The sequence below is a fragment of the Neovison vison genome, chromosome X, assembly GCF_020171115.1.
Source record: "Neovison vison isolate M4711 chromosome X, ASM_NN_V1, whole genome shotgun sequence".
NCBI lineage: Eukaryota > Metazoa > Chordata > Mammalia > Carnivora > Mustelidae > Neogale > Neogale vison.
Window position 1 is genome coordinate 87,817,150 of NC_058105.1, and position 16,858 is coordinate 87,834,007.

The following is a 16,858-nucleotide window of genomic DNA, read 5'->3' on the forward strand; positions in this document are numbered from 1 at the left end:
TAACCAGTGTGGCAGGAGGAAAATGAAAAGAGAGTGGTGACCCACAGCCCAAGTTAAGAAACTTATTCAAGTAAAAGGGAGTAGTCAACAGTGTCAAATGTTGATAAGACAGTAATTCTGAGAATTGACTATTGATTTTAGCAGCATAGAGGTCATTGGTAACATTGACAATAAAATGTTGGAGACAAAAGCCTGAATGAATTGTTTCGTGAAAGAATGGGAAGTGAAGAAGTGAATATAGTAAGTCTTTTTAGGCATTTAGCTGTGAATGGATGAAGAAAAGTGGAGTATTAGCTGGAAGGTAATTGGGATCAAGACAGGGATATTTTCTTTTAAAGAATGTATATTAATTATCTGACTGCTAATAGGATAACCCAGTAGTGAGGGAAAAATTGATGGTTTAGAAAAGAAGGGATAATTTTACCAGCACTTTCCTTGGGAAGGTTAGAGCAAATGTGGGAGATTGAACTTTGACTTTTTTTTAAAAAAAGGATATTTTATATATATTAAGAAGAGGTAAGACAAAGTATGTTTATGATGTACAATGGAAAGATGAGGGTGTTCTCAGTGCTTATCTTTTTCAATCAAATGTAAGGGAAGCCATCAGCTGAGAGTGAGAGGAGAAAGGGGTATAAAAGAGGGGATAAAAGGCAGGAAGAGATGTAGGAGGAGCCATATGAGAGAGTGGTGTCATGAAACCAAGTGCAGGGGCAAGATGTCAAGAAGGAGCAGGACATTAATCAATACTGTTAAACGTTCCTGCATTCAAGTTGTATGAATATTGAAAAGAGGCTATTCAGTTTGCTAATTACATTGTTGGTTGATGTTGGCAGAGAGGCTTCATTAAAACAATTTCAGTGAAAGTTAAGTGGGAGGTAAGGAACTGCAAATGAACACAATAATCTTTAGAAAAGGAGATGGGGTATAAGTTGAAGAGAAGGATTTATTCATCATTCCTTGAGAAAGAATATGTCAGATTCACATGGTTTACCTAGCGATTTGTCCAGGGTATGACACTGCTAGTTTTTAATAAAAGTTGGGTCATCACCATATGGTATTGTCATACTTCTTTATTTATTTATTTATTTATTTTCCAATTTATTTATTTTCAGAAAAACAGTATTCATTATTTTTCACCACACCCAGTGCTCCGTGCAAAATTTTCCACATGGTATTCTTTGATGAGGAGTTGTTAATATTGAATAAATTGGTGAGTGTTTTTGCCTGAAAGTGTAACATCAAAATATTGTATCTTATAGTGTATTTATTTAGTGTATTTTGGGTGAGAAAATATTTTGGAAAAAAAAAGATGTCATCTGAAAGCAATAAAACTTTTTCAGAGCCATTTTAAACTAAAAAAAAAAATAAAAAAATAAAAGTTGGGTATATGAGTAAATAAATGAATTCTGCACTCAGAGTCAACAAGATGTTCTTTTGAGAAATTAGATCTGTTCTATCCTCAAAACATAGAGTTGGAGAAAAAAAATAGCTGAAGAGGTTCTTCTGTACCCTAGAAGAATAAAAGAATGGAAATGACAAAGAAGGTAGTTCAAATGTAGTCTGTGGTCTCTGGACACTCACACCACTGCCCAGTGCATAGGTAGAAACCTGGAAAATTTGACCCCAGAACTGTAAGAAATTACTGACCTTCCTCAGCTTATGATGGAGCTATGTCTTGATAAACCCATCATAAGTTGAAAATATTCTGAGTTGAAAATGCATTTAATAAACCTAACCTACCAAACATCATAATTTAGCCCAGTCTACCTTAAACATGCTCAAAACACTTGCATTAGCCTACAGGTGGGCAAAATTTTCTAACACAAAGCCCATTTTACAATAAAGTATTGAATAGCTTATAATTTATTGAATACTGTACTAAAAGTGGAAAAAACAAAATAGTTGTATGGGTACAGAATGGTTGTAAGTGTATTGGTTTAATACCGTCATAATTTCATGGCTGACTGGGAACTGCTGTTCACTGTCACTGCCCAGCATCATGAAGAGTATCGTACTGTCCATCGCTAACCCAGGAAAAGATGAAAACTCAAAATTCAAAGTATACAGAGTATGTATGGTGTTCATGCCATCATAAATTCAAAAAATCATAAGTTGAACCATTGTAAGTTGGGAACCATCTGTAGATGGCATTCTCTGCATAGAGAAGGAAATACTCAGGTGGCTTCATGTTGTGGTGGGGTTGCAGAGTTTCCTCTGCCAAATTTATCTTGAGTCACCCAACTGACTCTTAGAGATGGAAGGGAATTGGGTATGATGCCCATGTAGCTATATTTGAAGGGTATAAATACAACAACAAATGAAGATTTCATAGACTGGGAATTAAAGTAGATGAGAACATAATTAGAAGAAATCAAGACAAGGGCTTTTTAGGCTATCAGAGAAACCATCTTGACACTGAAAATTACTGAAGTGTGGGCTAAACTTTGAGAGGAAATAGTGGAAACCCTGACACTGAGTCATTTATAATTATTTACAATTAAGCAGGACAATGTAGTTGAGAAATAATGTCACATTACACAAGGGGCAGTTTTGCTCAGTTCCCAAAGGGTTAGACTGGATATGACCTAATAGCTTTTTCCTACACTAATTTGGTTGATTGTGTCAGAAAAGTCTGGTTGAACATTTTGTTTTCCTCCTGTTGGGTGAATCATACTTACATTGACCACAAGGATATAAATTTCAGAATGCCATTGATTAGGCAGATGGCAGAATGTGGACTGGGAATCCAACCGTTTGGAGAAGACTCAAACTAACCTGAAAGTTGAAGGATTGGTCAGAAACAAGTAAAGTTCCCTAAAGATAGGACATTGTGTGGTTCACCACTGATTTCAGGACATGACTCGAGCCTGGAATATAGTACTTGTTGAACAAACAGCTGATTAATGAATGAATGACACGTTGGGAAGAAAACTTAGAATACCAATATAATCCAAGCAGTGGACTGACAGATTAAACATGTTCCTTAATACCTCTGAGTCAGTTTTCTCACCTTTTCCATAGGTTCTTCTGGGGATGAAATGAGAGAATATAGATAAGATACTTGAAATTTAACATCTTAAGAAGTATTACCTGTCTTTCCCCTTTATTTTTCTAGACTTAATCTCTACAGACAAGTCAGACTTTCTGTTTATGTTTAACAACATTGGGAGAAGAGAAAAATTATGCCTTTTCTCTTAAAATAACAATACCTATTAATGTTAAAACAGTTGAGGTTAACAGTAACTAACACCACAGGCCAATTTTAGAGCAATTTTTAAAAAACAACAAACAGCTAAGACGTTACCAGGTATGATACACTTTCACTTGGCTTTTTATCAACTCACCTTAAATCTTAATGCAAACAAAATAAAAAAGCTCTTTGGCAACATGTTCTCATCCTGGGGATTCACTCAGTTTCCAAAACACCCAGTCTGCCTCTCTCAGAGATTAACTGTAATTCACACTATGTTGGCTACAGATAAGCTGTTTCCCCAGCCTCAGTCATTGGAGCTAACCAGTGAGAAACTACAAATTTACTTTATCAACCTCCTTGCTTCCAGATTTCCTTCTATCATTTTTTGTCCTTCCACACCAGACAGAATTTACAGGGAAAAGATTAGATTCATTAAAGAAATAAAAATATCTTTTCTCTCTTTAAGCAGGAGATAGTTTCTATTTTTCTCTTTTCATATTTCTTTCCTTCCTTCCACTTTGCTGCTTTTTAAACTCTAGTTAGGAGACACCAGTTTAATTTGAACACAATAACTGGACTTAATTAATATCCCAAGGTAGTTTTCCTCTAGCAACACTGACACTTTTTTTCTCTGAAATGTTTTCCTCAAGGGCTTTTTTTTTTTCTTTTTGGCAGGCAGAGAGAAAGGGGGAAGCAGGCTCCCTGCCTAGCAGAGATCCTGATGCAGGGCTTGATCCCAGGACCCTGAGATCATGACCTGAGCTGAAGGCAGAGGCTTAACCCACTGAGCCACCCAGGTGCCCCAAGGGCTTTTTGTTTTAAAATATTTAAACACAGTTTTTGATCAGAGAGTTGAAATGATCTTATCATAATGGTTAAAGATGGGTACAGAGAGTTTGGTGAGCAATCCAGAAAGTGTTATAAAATGATTAATGGATAGACCAAGTGAAGGTTTTGCAAAAGAATCAACATTATTCAATCAGAGAAGAAAGTTTTCAGCCCCTTAGAAATAGCCACTTGCCCTGGATAGTTTAAAAAATAAAAATAAAAATGCCAACTTAATTTATTTCACAACAAATGTAATGTTCATGGAGGATTTTTGTCTTGCAAAGTAAATAAGCTGTGTGTTGGATTCCTTATATATTTGTTTTATAAGACAGGAAGTAATGACTTAATAACTGCTTTTAAGCACTGAAATAATTTTCTAGAAAAAAGATTTGCTTTTCTACAATACCATAATTGAGTCCTATGGTTATCCCTATCCATCCCTTTTTCACTGTCAACCCTAAGACTTCCTATCAGCCACTTCATTTTTAATTTTTTTGAAAAATCTACTTTCCTATGTTGTCCATACCAAAAAACACATTCTGTGGTATTAAACACATTCAGGATGTCTGTTGTCCGCCCCCCCATTAAGGACAGCGCAAAAAGAAATGGCATCACTTGTAGCAGGGGGTATTTTAGTGAGGTCTTCTAGAGACCTCCAAATCACTTTCTGCAGTCAGTGATAATTTACCAAAGAAAGCTATGGAATTTTCTTTACTGACCTCAGCAGATCCTTACCTCCCCAGACGTGCCATGCTGAGACTGAAGAGGAGAAGTGAGTTGGCAGCAATCACTGAGAAATGGATGAACCTACAACCTTTTCATCTCTTTATTTTATTCAAGCCAGAGTTCTCTAAATGTTAATGCATTGAGGGGAATCTAAACTACTTTTGTGAAGGCTGAATGGCAAGCAGTCAAAAAAAAGAACATTAGACTTTGCTCCATCAATTTCTTTTTGTCCCTTACATGTACACACACACGCAGCTTCTCAGTCTGTCCTTTCAATATGCAACATAATTTATTGCCATGGCTTCAACTACCTGAATACCGATGCCTCTCACAATTAATCTCTAGTCCAGAACTGTTTTCTGAATACCAACCTCACATTTCCAGTTGTTCAAAGGACATCTTTGTCTAGAAACACACTTTCTCAACCTCAGCATGTCTTGATATGTCCCCCCATTCCAAAAATAAGAATCCCCTTTCTTTCTTGTTCCCAATCTCATTGAGTAGTTCTAGTTCCCTAAAGTAGGACTTAGAGAAGCACCTGATCCTTCCTTTATCTTAGCTACCCATTTTATTTTTATCTAAGCAGTTAGCAAATCCTTTTGAATCTACTTCAATATATGTCTTCTTTTAGCTTCCTTGAACTTTTAGCCTTCTTGAACATCTTAACCATTTCCTGAACACACAGTATTCTTTTACAATTCTTTGCCTTACACACACCGATCTCTATGCTTGTTCGTTTGAATTGTTTCCCTCTCCTCCTTTACCTGGTAAGCCCCTACTCAGTGATAAAGAGTCTTACTATATATTACAAGCAATCCTTCATTCCCTATGACAGCTCATGGGTCTCTCCTCTGTGAACTTACCATATTTCATCATAACTATCAGTTTAGGTATCTTTTTTTTCCTGCTGAACTTTGAACTTGTTGAAGGCTGGGAGAGCATTGTAATCATCTTAAAAGTTACAGCACCTAGTATGTAATAGTCTGAGGTAACAGTTAATAAAGAATGAATGATACAGCCTAAATCCAATTTATCAATCTTTCTTTTAATGGATCATGTTCTGGCACCAAGTTTAAGAGTTATTTGCCTAATCCTAGAATCTAAAGGTTTTCTCCTATTTTTTCTCTAAGACATATGTAGTTTTATGTTTACATAGATCTATAATACATTTTGAGTTTTTTTGTGTATGAGACCTTCATTGAGGTTCAATTTTAGGCCAGTAGTTATCCAATTGTTACAGCACCATTTGTTGAAAAGGCTATCTTTCCTCCATAGAATTGGTTTTGCAACTTTATCAGAAGTAAATTGAGCATATCTGTTTGGGTCTATTTATGGACTTTCTATTTTGTTCCTAGTTCCTCCTCCACCTTTCTAGAAAAATTGTGTCAATACATGCAAAAAAATCTTGATGAGATTTTAATAGGAATTGCATTAAATATGAATATGAATTTGGGGAGAATTGACATCTTTATTATGTTGAGTTTTCCAATCCGTGAACACTGTGTGTCTCTCTATTTAGATCTTTGATTTATTTCATCAGTTTTGTAGTTTTCGGCATATACATCTAATACATGTTCTGTAAGATTTACACTTAAGTACTTAATCTACTTTGTAACAATTGTAAATGTTATTTTTAAAAATTTGTTTCCATATGTTCATTGTTAGTATATAGAAATGTGATTGTTTTTTGTGTCTTGATCTTGTATGCTTCAAATTTGCTGAATTTATGAGCTCCTGGAGTTTCTTTTGTTTGTTTTTTTTAGATTCCTTGGGATTTTCTACATATGTCATCTGAAAATAGGGACAATTTCATATCTTCCTTTCCAATCTGAATGGTTTTTATTGCTTTTACTTACTTATAATGCTGGCTATAAATTCCAGTGCTGTGTTGAATAAGAGCATGAGAGGAGATACCGTTTACTTGTTTCTGATCTTAGGGGAAAAGCATTCAGTTTTTCATTAAGTATGATGTTAGTAGTAGGATTTTTGTAGATGCTCTATATCAAGTTGATGGAATTCCCCTTTATTCCATGTATGCTGAGAGTTGTTATCATGACAAATGTTGGATTTTATTAAATTCTTTTTCTGTATCACTGTATGATTGTATGAGTATTCTTCTTTAGCCTATTGATCTGCTATTACACTGACTAATTTTTGAAGGAACCAGCTTTACATCACAGGAATAAACCTCACTTGGCCACATTATATAACCCTTTTTATATATTGCCAAATTCTATTTTCTGATATTTTGTTAAGGATTTTTAAATTGAAAGTATCATTATGCATGAGGTCTGTAGTTTATACTCACTTTGTCTGATTTCTACATCAAGGTAACACTAGCTTCATAAAATTAATTGAGAAGTGTTCCTTTTTTATTTTCTGGAAGATATTGTGTAGAATGGGTGCTAGTTCTTTAAGTACTTGGTAGATTTCTCCAGCAAAACCATCTGGCCTTGGGGTTTCTTTTGTGATAATTTTCAGTTTATGAATTAAATTTCCCTGATAATTCCAGGACCATTCAAATGATCTATTTTTTTAAATTTATTTATTTGACAGACAGAGATTACAAGTAGACAGAGAGGCAGGCAGAAAGTGGAGGAAGCAGGCTCCCTGCTGAGCAGAGAGACCCAGGACCTTGGGATCATGACCTGAGCCGAAGGCAGAGGCTTTAACCCACTGAGCCACCCAGGCACCCCCAACATTTCTATCTCAGGGTCCTGGGATCAAGTCCCGCATCGGGCTCTCTGCTTGGCGGGGAGCCTGCTTCCCTCTCTCTCTCTCTCTGCCTGCCTCTCTACTTGTGATCTCTGTCTGTCAAATAAACAAATAAAATCTTTTAAAAAAAAGACTCTTCTAATTGGATTGTTCATTTTTCACTCTTGAGTTTTAAATCTTCTTTATACTCTAGATATCAGTCCTTTATCATACATGTGTTTTGCAGATATTTTCTCCTAATGAGTGGTATTAAAGGCAACCATATGAGAGTCTTCTTATGCTTGTTTTACAGGTAATATCCAAGGTTTTTAGTTGTACTTAGTGAGAGGAATAAGGAAAAGTTTATCTACTTCATTTCCACAGATGCATAAGTCTCAATTATGTTATAATCCCTCATCTTGAGATTCATAAGCCTTATCTCCTTATATATTTAATAAATTCAAAATTAAATGCTTAACTTAAACAAATATCTTTGCTAAAAATCAAATGTCTTGGCAAAAAATGAATCTAGACACAAATCTTACACTTACATAAAAATTAACTCAGAATGGATTGCAGACCTAAAGGTAAAATGTGAAACTATATAAATCCTAAAATATAACATAAGAGTAATCTTAGATGACCTTGGGTATGGTGATAACTTTTGAGATACAGGACTAAAGTCATGATCCACGAAAGAAATTATTGATAAGCTAGACTTAATTTAAATGAAAAATTTCTGCTCTGTAAAAGACATTGTCAGAACAATGAGAAGACAAGACATAGACTCGAAGAAAATATTTCTGAAAGATATGTCTGATAAAGGACTGTGATTCAAAATATACTGGTTGTTATATGTAACCAATAAATCACTGAATTCTGCCCCTGAAACTAATAATACACTATGTGTTAACTAAATTGAATTTAAATAAAGGGTGTTAGAGAGGAGAAGGGAATTTGGGTAAATTGGAAGGGTAGGTGAACCATGAGAGACTATGGACTCTGAAAAACAATCTGAGGGGTTTGAAGTGGTGGGGGGGTGGGAGGTTGGGGTACCAGGTGGTGGGTATTATAGAGGGCATGGCTTGCATGGAGCACTGGGTGTGGTGAAAAAAAATGAATAATGTTTTTCTGAAAATAAATAAATTGATAAAAAAAGAAAAAAGAATTTAAAACTATAAAAAAAGAATTTAAAACTATATATACAAAGAATTCTTAAAGCACAACAATTTAAAAAAAAAACCTGATTAAAAAATGAGCCAAAGACCTGAACAGACAACTATACAGATAACAAATAAGCATATGAAAAGATACTTCAGGAGCACCTGGGTGGCTCAGTGGGTTAAGCCTCTGCCTTTGGCTCAGGTCATGATCTCAGGGTCCTGTGATCGGGCCCCATATCGGGCTCTGCTCAGCAGGGAGCCTGCTTCCTCCTCTCTCTCTGCCTGCCTTTCTGCCTACTTGTGATCTCTGTCTGTCAAATAAATAAATAAAATCTTTAAAAGAAAAGATCTAGAAATTAAAAATAAAAAAGATACTTCATGTTATATGTCATCAGGGAAATGCAAATTAAAACAATGAGATATAACTACACACTTATTAGAACAGCCAAAATCTGGAACACTGACAATACCAAATGCTGGCAAAGATGTGGAGCAACAGGAACTCATACTGGGAATTCAAAACGGTACAGCCATTTTGTAAGACAGTTTGGTAGTTTCTTATAAAACTAAATATACACTATGGAGTATTATGCCTCCATCAGAAAGGATGAATACCCAACTTCTGTAGCAACATGGACGGGACTGGAAGAGATTATGCTGAGTGAAATAAGTCAAGCAGAGAAAGTCAATTATCATATGGTTTCACTTATTTGTGGAGCATAACAAATAGCATGGAGGACAAGGGGTGTTAGAGAGGAGTAGGGAATTTGGGTGAATTGGAAGGGGAGGTGAACCATGAGAGACTATGGACTCTGAAAAACAGTCTGAAGGGTTTGAAGTGGCGGGGGGGGTGGGAGGTTGGGGTACCAGGTGGTGGGTATTATAGAGGGCACGGCTTGCATGGAGCACTGGGTGTGGTGAAAAAATAATGAATACTGTTTTTCTGAAAATAAATAAATTGAAATAAATAAATAAATAAATAAATAGATTTAAAAAACAAAAAAACTAAATATACTCTTGCTATGTGATCCAGCAATTGCACTCCTTGGTATTTACCCAAAGGAGGTGAAAACTTGTTTCCATACAAAAACATGCACAGAAATGTTTATAGCATCTTTATTGTATTTTCCCAAGCCTGGAAGCAACCAAGATGTTCTTCAGTAAGTAAATGAGTAGATAAACCATGGTGCATCCTGATAATAGAATATTATTCAGCATTAAATAGAAATGAGCTATCAAGACATGAACCATAAACGTGTATTACTAAATGAAAGAGGCTGATCTTAAAAGTCTACATACTCAATGATTTCAACTATATGACTTTCTGGAAAAGGCAAAATTATGGAGATAGTGAAAAGAGCAATGGTTGCCAGGCATTAGGGAGGAAGGAGGGAGGGATGAAAAGGCAGAGCACGGAGGATTTTTAGGGAAGAGAAACTATCCTGTATGATACTCTGATGGTGGATACATGGCATTACACATTTGTCCAAACCCATAGGAAGTACAAGACCAAGAGTAAGGTAAATTACTAATTTACTAATGTAAACTGTGGGCTTTGGTTGATTATGATGTATCTATGTAAGTTCATCAGTTGTAAATAATGTACTACTCTGGTGGGGGATGTAGATAATGGGGGGGTTAGGTATGTGTGGGGTCAGGGGATACATGGGAAATCTGTAATTTCCTCCTAATTTTACTATAAACCTAAAACTGTGCCTTGCCAGAATATTCTTCTTAAAAATCTAATGTCTTTATTAAAAACAGCTAAACTAAGTAAACCTTAAGCACCAAAGGTGTTTCTTTTAGCTGATGAAAGAAACATATGAATCCTAAAGATGGTCAGTATGTTTTACCACTTCTTATTTCTTAACAGCTTCTTCAAGATCTAGTCTTAAACTTAGGTCCTGATGAGTATGCCAAACCTGGATCTTAGTGCAAGTGTCAGGATCCCTTCTGGGGATTTGTCTCTGAACTGCCAGCTTTCTGGACTTCAGGCCAGTTTCTATTTTGAGTGAAAGTTCCAATATAGCAAGAGTGCATTGATTGCTTTCCAACTAATCAAAGGGAAAGCATTGGTTGGCCATTCTAGCATCATTGTTCAGCTAAAAATGATTATGTCTTTGGCTCATGCGAAGATATATTCTTCCTTTTTTTCCCCTGTAATGAGGGTGCAGAATATCCTTCAATTTTGTTAAGTATAAAGTTAATGTATGCCTTTGAATAGTCTTTGAGAAGTTATACAGTGCTGGTTTTCTCCCTAAGGGAAGAGCAGAACATCACCTGTCATTCTCCTTTTCCCAGTCATAAAGTTTGTTTGACTTTAATTTACACACAGTTGAAGTTACTTACCTGAAGTTGTCCCTCTTTGCACTTCAGGAATTGATTTCTTAAAGTACCCATGGCCCTTCCAACAGAATGGAACATTTTGAATAAAAATTAAAAACTAGTTTTGGTGCATGAGTTTTATATGAGATTAGGAAACTTTTCTCTTATGGTATCCTTCCTGCTCGCTCGCTCTCTCTCTCTCTCTCTCTCTCTCTCTCTCACTGTGTGTGTGTGAGAGAGAGAGATTCTTTCCTACTCTGTACTTCTTCGGAGAAGCATGGTGTTTAATAAAGGAAAGTTTAAAGATGAGTGGAGAGTATGGTTGATCTCTTATATGTGATTCAGGGTCACTATTATGATGAATACCCCAAAAGAGGAAGAATTGCTAGAAAGTCCTTTTCATGACACAGTAAAAAGAATTTCTTCTCCCCTCCCAATTTCTTATCAATGTAATCACTTGCAGTGGCCATTGGTTTGCCACAGCTGGACAGGGAAATTTGCTCTGTGTTGCTTGTGTATTATATCCCAGGATCTGAACAGCTTTCTTGGCCTGAGATCTTGTGTGATCATGAGAATATAATAGTGAAAACACCTTACATTCTCACCACAGTTCTACAAAGTAGATATCATTTGAAGTAACCAAGGCTTAGAATGAACATGCCAGTTGTCTAAAGCCAAATAGCTAATAAACACCAGAGCTGAAACTCAAATCCTGCCTCCGTGTGTGACTCCAGAACCCACCTATTATCCCAGTGTCAACATTGCTGAGTTTTGGTGAATTCCACTCACTGGGACTTGCATGGTTCGATAGTTTACTGAGATAGTGCTATATCAGTCCTCTACTCAATAGCTGGTTTGAAAATATTAATACCAGTAAGGAATGAACTGAGTTCTCCTTAGGAATTTGGAGTCAGGTGAAAAGGCTCCACCAAAGTACCTTCGCACCTAAATTTGAAGAGGTTCAGTCAGAACCGTGATTCCTTTCAGATGTAATAGACACTCTGTAAATGTCAGTTCTGTCCCTCTATCTCAGCACTTACTATGGGTCAGATGCAGTGCTAGCAGCTCTCAAGTAATCATGTTATCTAATCATGACAGCTCTCTTATAAGGTATTGGCATGAATATATCCCCATATTTCAGATGAAGAGATTGAAGTACAAAGAAATGAGGCACATCTACCATCTTATAATGAGGTCTGTCTGACTGTATATTGTTTGCTCTCTAAAAACCTCAGTTGGTTCCTGCATACCTACTTTCTTTGCTTCTGTCTCAGTACTCTCTTCAGAGGCTTTAAATTTTTTTTTTAAGATTTTATTTATTTATTTGTCAGAGATAGAGGGAGAGAGAGCGAGCGAGCACAGGCAGACAGAAAGGCAGGCAGAGGCAAAGGGAGAAGCAGGCTCCCTGCCGAGCAAGGAGCCCGATGTGGGACTCTGGCTCATGACCTGAGCTGAAGGCAGCTGCTTAACCAACTGAGCCACCCAGGCGTCCCTCTTCAGAGGCTTTAAATTTAGTATTTCAATTGAGATTGTCAAGAAATCCTTGTATTACTTGAAAAACCTTTAGGCCATGAATGCTTTCTCCCTTTCCTCACCCTGTAGTATCCTCAGTTGTAACCTCACATCCAAACAGAGCCCAGAACAAAATCAAGTATAAATTGGTCTAAGAGGATAATTGAGTCTTAGTCACCCAGGCTTTAGCTTTGCCTTGACCTGGGATGCTTGCTAGTCTCGATGGAAGAATAAAGTAAGTTAATCAGCTCTTAGATAGGGTGAGAGTTAAGTTTCTAGGTGTGGGTCTGTGCAACTGAACTGATGATTGTTGGCTTCTTACATTAAGTCATCCAATAGCTATCTGGTGGGTGAAGGCATCTTCTTTTCTGACCTGAAGCTAAGTCAGTCTCAGTCACTGGGAAAATACTGTCATTTGTATTCTGCATTCCTCCTGTTTCTTTGGGATGTGCTATGTTTAATAAAGCATGCATTAGGAGATACTGAGAAAAGAGTTTTTAATCTAGTGTTTTTCTCCCAATAGGTTTAAGTTGCCCCCAAAATGTGTTTCTATGTGTATATGTGTGTTTTAGACTAAATATCACTGAAGAAGTCAACACCTCATTATGTGTAGTTATTGCGTTTGTGGAACAAAATCTCCCTTAAGTGATATAGCTACTGTGTGTCATAAAAAATTAATTCACTTTATGTGTGCGTGTTTTCATTTCAGGCATCTTTAATAGGGAAATATATTCTGGTAGATTAGTTTGCAGTGTTTCTAAATAATAAATCATAAACACCAATAAAAGAAAACATCTAAAATGTGCATATTTGTAAGTCAATTATATGTTGATTAACCTTATGTGTTTTTGTCATAATTCTTATGATTGTCATTTTCCCTTGCTGTCAAACAACAATTCATTTTTGGTACATAAGATGCATAATTATGAATGTTAATACAGCACCCTGCTGCTTCTCATCTCCCTTTGCATTATGGCACGGATTTACTTTAGAGACACAATGGTACTTTCTCTTATTATTCATAGTAACTGTAATTAGACACTAAACTTGAGATATAAATATAAGATATAAATATACTTATTATTTACCTATTTTCTTAATTAGAATTTTTCTTACACCAAGACTCTAGAAAAATAATGTTTGTAATTCAATTAAGAACCATGGGACCCTGTTTTAAAAATAAAAACGGAAAGAAAGGAATCTGTTATGAAGAATAGAACAATGGTATTGGGGGTTTTAAGTGTAAACTCAGTAGTCAGTGGATATCGTGGAAATACTAGGTAAGCCTCTAACCATCTCATAGTCTTATGGGTGATTCAGGGCTGTACTTCCCACCTGACAGGGATCTGGTAAAGATTAAATAGGTACCTCATGAGAACATGCCTAGAACAATACGTGATTTACCAGGTATATCACCAGTGAATGTACAGTTTTTAATATGACATTTGAAAATTTAAAAAGTAATAGGCATTTTCTAAACATTAATTCACCAAATATCTCTAAATAGCAAGTTCCTGTAATACAATGTCATTGATTTAATAAATATTTTTGAGTGTGAGTGCTGAGCATGTACATAGCAATATGTTAAACATTGTGGTGGCAGTCATAGCAGAAGTATGCTTTAGCTCTGAACTCTAGTAAAGGGAGATGAGACATACATAGGTAAAATGGTTGAGCAAGGAAATACATGATTGTCAAAATGAGTGACACCAGCAGCAAGTGATTATGAAAATTGGAAGAATAACACAAAAAGCTTGCAAAAAAATTTTAAAAAGAAGGGGAGGGTATTCATCCTTTCTGATGGAGGCATAATACCCCATTGTATATATGGACCATATCTTCTTTATCCATTCATCCGTTGAAGGGCATCTTGGTTCTTTCCACAGTTTGGCAACTATGGCCATCGCTGCTATGAACATTGGGGTACAGATGGCCCTTCTTTTGTATCAAAATGGACGGGACTGGAGGAGATTATGCTGAGTGAAATAAGTCAAGTAGAGAGAGTCAATTATCATATGGTCTCACTTACTTGTGGAGCATAAGGAATAACACGGAAGACATTGGGAGATGGAGAGGAAAAGTGAGTAGGGGGAAATCGGAGGGGGAGACAAACCAGGAGTGACTGTGGACTCTGAGAAACAAACTGAGGGTTTTGGAGGGGAGGGGGTGGGGGTTAGGTGAGCCTGGTGGTGGGTGTTAAGGAAGGCATGTATTGCACAGAACACTGGGTGTGGTGCATAAACAATGAATTTTGGAACACTGAAAAAAAAATAAAACAAAACTTAATAAAATAAGAAATAAAAAGAGGAGGAGGTTGGCTGAATTCCTGAATGATACGCGGGAAGGCATAAAAACAGGATGGAGAGAAACATAGGTTTGGAGACTATTAAGGAAGCCCATCCAACTTAATCAGTAAGAGGAACATTTGAATAATCTATGGAAAGTCCATAAAAAGCAAACTTTATCCAGTAGGCAGTGGGGAGCTGCTGCAGGATTGTGAGTAGGTGAATAAGAATGAAATTAGTGTTTGTGGGAAATTGGTATGGGTTGGACTGAATGTAAAGTGGCCATGTGGTGTGATTGTTTATGCAGAGTAGACTGGAAGAGTTAATGGGAGAGATATATCAAAGCCAAAAATTTGTGACTGATTCAGTACACAGGCTAAAGAAAAGGAGGAGTAGTAGTTAAAAGGTTTGAGCCAGTCAAACTTTTAAAGATGTAAAGCAAACAAATAAGATTTTTAAAAAGCTAAAGTAGGAAGAGTTAGGCTTGATGTTAATGTTTGTTTGGCTTTTCCTTGGTTTTCTCTTCAGTTTGAGTTGACTGATAAGATACGTAGAGATTCAACTGCAGTTGTAGGGCGTAGGTACAACTGGTGTGGTGCTTAGGGGAGAGATCAGTACCAAAGATTGCTCTAGACCCATAGAATGCTATTCCTAATCTAAACTAGTCTCAAGGGATACCTGGGTGGCTCAGTCAGTTAAGTGTCTTGTCTTTGGTTTAGGTCATGATACTGGGGTCCTGGGATGGAGTCCCACATTGGACTCCTTGCTTAGTGGGGAGTCTGCTTCTCCCTTTGCCTGTTGTTTCCCTCGCTTGTGCTCTCTTTCTCTCTGTGTCAAATAAATAAACAAAATCTTTAAAAAGAATAAACTAGTCTCAATTACACATAAGTATCTTTAGGTAGTCATTTTCTCCTAAGAACATCATCTGCCCTTGACCTTCATCCTCCTCTAACAATGATTCTCTTTCCCTTCACAGCTCAGCTCCTTAGGCTCTTGAAAAGTATTCTTATATTCTTGTCTCCCTTTCTTCCTTCCCATTTCCCCTGCAGTCTGGCTTCTTCCCTCTCACAATACTCTTCTCTGTATAGTTCCAAGGTGCATTAGTATCCTCCAGGTTGAAAAAACAGGGAAGGAGCATCTTCCTTCTCCTTTTCCAATAAGCAATTTTAATAGAGTTTTTCAGCAGTATACTACAGAGGAAGGAAGGTAGCCACTGACATAATAACACTGGTGTTAGTATACTGCTGAAAAACTCTATTAAACCATTTACCAACTGGCCAACCTTTAGCAAGTTACTTAATCACAATTTCCTGATCTGTACAAATATTTCTCTAACCTTATGGAGTCACATGAGTAAGTGAGATGATATGTATAAAGCCCTTTAGAAGTAGTTGTTGCTTAATAAATACTAGCCCTGTTGAATACTTCTTTCTTGAAATTTCTTTGATTATTAAACATCTCTTTCTCCTAGTTTTATTCCTACTGTTTATTTCCAGTTCTTTTTCCGTAATTTGTCTCCTAACTACTGGTATACCCTAAAACAGTGGTCCTCAAACTTGAGTGTGCACTAGAATTCTCTGGAGGATTTGTTAAGGAACATATTGGCTCCCTCCTTCCCACAGTTTCTGATCTAATCAGGGGCCAAGGAGTTCTCAGATAGTGCTAGTGCTGCTGGTCTAAGTATTGAACTTTGAGAACTACTAATCTAAAGTTTGGTCTCAGACCCTCTTTCTCATTCTATGAACTTTTCTTGAGAGGCTTCAGGTACTGCTGATAACTCCCAGATTCCTTTATCCAGGGAAGACCACACTCCAAGATTCTGGATTCAACTGCATATTACACTAGCATGCCTAAGGTGATTCTAAAGTACATATGGAAATATAAATCTGTAAGATTAGTCAGGAAATGTCTGAAAAAGAAGAGTAATAAGGGAGAAAGGGACCAGTACCTTTCTAACACATTATAAAACTACAATAAATAAAACAGCTTAATTAAAACTGGCACATATTCATGTGCCAGATCAATGGACCATAATTAGGTCTAGAAATTGATCCAAAGACATAGTTTAGTATATGATCTTTAATATATTATTTTTTCATGAAATTAAAGGTCTTTCTAAACAAGACACAAAG

At 36.5% G+C, this 16,858-nt stretch overlaps 1 protein-coding gene across 2 annotated transcripts in view; it reads left to right on the forward strand.

The window, feature by feature from the left end:
* Positions 1-16,858, forward strand: part of SHROOM4 (shroom family member 4) — a 221,970-nt gene that overhangs the window by 141,519 nt on the left and 63,593 nt on the right. The window contains exon 1 of one of the 2 annotated variants that reach the window (XM_044234586.1): positions 1,194-1,210. The exons of the other annotated variant lie outside the window; for it this stretch is intronic. The gene's annotated coding sequence lies outside the window, so the exon portion shown is untranslated. Of the gene's footprint in view, positions 1-1,193; positions 1,211-16,858 lie in introns of those variants that run through there. 2 annotated transcript variants of the gene reach the window in all.